Raw genomic sequence first — 4,095 nt, 5'->3', positions numbered from 1 at the left:
ATTTGGTGAAATCTTGATTTGGATTTGTCAGTGGACCCCACACCTCACTGCCATAGAGGGCAATGGGCTCAATTACTGATTCTAATATTTTCATCCAAATTCTAATAGGGATTTCTATAGGACATTGCCATTTTATGGTGTAGGAGGCCCTGCGTGCTTTATCTCTCAGTTCATTCACAGCATGATTCAAGTTTCCTGTGGATGTGATTTTCAAACCCAGGTAGCTGTAGTGTGATGTGTGTGTTATCTGGTTAGTGCCTAATGTAAATGTGTGTTGTGTTCCCTGGGATCTGGATCTTTTCTGAAAGATCATGATTTTGGTTTTCTTCAGGTTGACTGTCAGGGCCCATGTCTGGCAGTATTGTTCTAGCAGGTCCAGGTTCTGCTGTAAACCATGTTGAGTGGGAGACAGCAGAAGCAGATCGTCTGCATACAGCAGGCATTTGATCTGTGAGTTGTGTAGGGTGAGGCCAGGGGCTGCAGATCACTCCAGACTGCTCGCCAGTTCATTGATGTAAATGTTAAATAATGTTGGGCTTAAGCAGCAGCCCTGTCTCACTCCACGCTCTTGGGAAAGATACCTCATACATTTGGTGCCACATTTACTTTCATTGTACATTGATTAAATAAGGTCATAGGTTTTACCTCCTACTGTTTGGCACTTTCAATAAGTTTGTAAACTAGTAATTGGTGCCAAATTGAGTCAAAAGCTTTTTTAAAGTCAATAAAGCATGCATATGTTTTACCTTTATCTTGGTTAACATGTTTTTCAATTAGAGTATGTAATGTATAGATGTGGTCAGATGTACGGTAATTTGGTAAAAATCCAATTTGACTTCTGCTCAGTACATTGTGTGTGGTGATGAAGTCTAATAGTCGAGCATTTATTATGCTACAGAATAACTTTCCCAGGTTGCTGCTCACACTGTAGTTGTTAGGATCAAATTTATCTCCGTTTTTAAAGATTGGTGTGATCAAGCCTTGACTCCAGATGTCACTCAGAATCACACTGAATAGTTTTAGAATGGACAATTGAAATTTACTGCTTGTGTGTTTTATCATTTCATTTAATACCCCATCAGGTCCAGATGCTTTTATGAGTTGGAGGTTTTAGATTTTTTCTTTAAGTTCTTTATCAGTTATTGTGAAATCTAATGGGTTTTGTTTATCTTTGATTGCTAATTGTAGGTGGTTTGTCTGCCCCACGCTGCGTCTCTCAGTATTTTTGCAAACACATTGACTTTGTCCTTCTTTACACACTTCTTGTACACAACATGATCATATAGGTCTCTGATTGTGATGGAGGGGTGAAGAGGCAGGTGCACATTGGGCAGGCGAGCACATCCTTTGGAGATGTCAGCGTTGACTCTCTGAATGGTGTCTGGGTGGATGTCTCTGTGGGGTAGGAGTGTAGAGATGGTGATCTTTGTGTTGGGGTAGGTCTCAGTAGCCTTCTCTGCTACTCTGCAGATCAGCTGCCCAACTCTCTCTCTTGTTCCCTTCTCAGGTCATTGGTGCCTGTGTGTATGATGATATGTGATGGTGTGCCAAAGCTGGAGTCAGAAAGTATTCTGAGGGCATCCCCTGTTTTTGGGGCACCAGAGTTTTGTTGTTTTACGGCCTTGAAACAGTATTTCTCCTTGTAGGACGTTCCCATTGGAGTCCATGAGAATGGCAACGTCAGCCTCTGTTTTCATTGGCTGTTTCTCAGCTGGGGTTGTACTGTAGCTGTAGTGTTTTTCTGAGGGGTCTCTGGGTTTCTGGGGGCTGCAGGTGTTTCTGCTTCCCTTTGGGGGACTTTTGGGGCATCTGCCGGGGTAGAGAGACTCCTCATCTGTGTTGTTAGTGTCTCCATCTGATTGTCCCTTCGTTGTAGCTCAACTCTGAAGCATGCTCCCTCCCTCCCCGTGTAGTCTTTCTTTTCTGGAAAGTTCCTTCCCCATGATCTGTTGAAGCTCTTTGAGGTCTTTTTTGAGTGTTTCCCTGTCCTGATACAGAGTGTCCATTTCCCTCTTAATTTCTTGGATAAGCATTTTCAGCTGGTTTATTATCTGGTCCAGCTGTTCTCTGAGTTGTTCAGTGTCTTTAGTGGTCAGGGTGTGGACTTGCTCACTCAGTTCCACTATTTCCACTTCTAGCAGTGCTAAGCTGTGCTGTAGCTGAACAACTGTGTTGTGTAGTCCTGTGCTTGGGGGAAGACTGATGTTCTCTGTGGTTTCTGGAGTGGTCCTGTTCTCTGTGTTCTCTGTGCTCAACATCACTGGCAACGAGATCATTTGAATGAGATCTGCAACTTTTAAGTGAGTTTTGGAGTTTTCCGACTTTTAGAAGTATTTTGCGAGGTCGTACGCAAGTTCTTCTGACTCGGAACGCGCCTCCTAATGCTCTAAAATGCTGTCCATGTAGGGAACTCACGAGGCTTTGAAACACAGCCCAAGACAACGTTCCACACATCCGTAGGAAATTTTTTTGCTTGTTTGTTTTCTGTTTGTCCAAAGAGAATTTAATGTTGATTTAATAAAAACGAAATTACTTGTTTCCATGGAAAATGTTTTATTTGCGAACTGTAGCCAGTAACAAAATCTCAAATGCTCTCATAATGGGTTATATAAAGGAACTGATTTCTCTATAAAGATTTATTTTATTTAGTTGGCTTGAGAAAGCCAGACTACTGATCTACTATTTAAACTTATTATTATTATTATTCTTCTGAGACTAAAATTATCAACTCTATCTCCTCCTAGAGCTTTAACTCTACAGACTTCAAACTCAGCCCAGCTCAAACTGATCTCGCCGGGTGGTGCTATATCTTTTCTAACTGATCAGACTTATGGTTTCATAAAAATGAAGATTAAAAATCATAAAAATCCCACAGACTTTCATTGACGGAATGTTCAGATGAGCCAAGCTCCAACTGTCAAAATTCCAAATCAAATCAAACAAATGAAGCCCATTAGAACTCAATCAAGCTTCGCCTCTATGTACTATTTCTAATCCATTTGAAATCATTCAAAACTCTCTATATAATATTTCTAATCTATCTATATTTCTATTTATCTATCTATCATCAAACTATTTCTATCTATCTATCTATCTATCTATCATCTGACTATTTATATCTATCTATCTATCTATCTATCTATCTATCATCTGACTATTTATATTTATCTATCTATCGATCTATCTATCTATCTATCTATCTATCTATCTATCTATCTATCTATCTATTATCTGACTGTTTCTATCTATCTATCTATCTATCTATCTATCTATCTATCTATCTATCTATCTATCTATAACCATACAACATCTAACTATATATATATATCTATCTATCTATCTATCTATCTATCTATCTATCTATCTATCTATCTATCTATCATCTATCTATCTATCTATCCTAGCAACATGCTAATAATGTTAGAAACATGCTAGTCACATGCTAATCATGCTAGAAACATGCTAGTAACTTGCTAATCCTGCTAGTGACATGCTAGTCACTTGCTAATCATGCTAAAAACATGCTAGCAACATGCTAGTCACTTGCTAATCATGCTAGAAACATACTAGCGACATGCTAGTCACTCGCTAATCATGCTACATGAACATGCTAGTGACATGCTAGTCACTTGCTAATCATGCTAGAAAACATGCTAGCGACATGCTAGTCACTTGCTAATCATGCTAGAAACATGCTAGCGACATGCTAGTAGCTTGCAATCATGCTAGTGACATGCTAGTCACTTGCTAAACATGCTAGAAACATGCTAGTGACATGCTAGTCAATCGCTAATCATGCTAGTGACATGTAGTCACTTGCTAATCATGCTAGAAACATGCTAGCGACATGCTAGTCACTGCTAATCATGTTAAAAACTTCCTAGCGACATGCTAGTCACTCGCTAATCATGCTAAAAACATGCTAGCGACATGCTAGTCACTCGCTAATCATGCTAAAAACATGCTAGTCACTTGCTAATCATGCTAGAAACATGCTAGCGACATGCTAGTCACTTGCTAATCATGCTAGAAAACATGCTAGTAACTTGCTAATCATGCTAGTGACATGCTAGTCACTTGCTAATCATGCTAGAA

This window comes from Cyprinus carpio, chromosome A2 (genome assembly GCF_018340385.1).
Source record: "Cyprinus carpio isolate SPL01 chromosome A2, ASM1834038v1, whole genome shotgun sequence".
NCBI classification, from domain to species: Eukaryota; Metazoa; Chordata; class Actinopteri; order Cypriniformes; family Cyprinidae; genus Cyprinus; species Cyprinus carpio.
Note: the sequence above shows the minus strand (reverse complement) of the source record.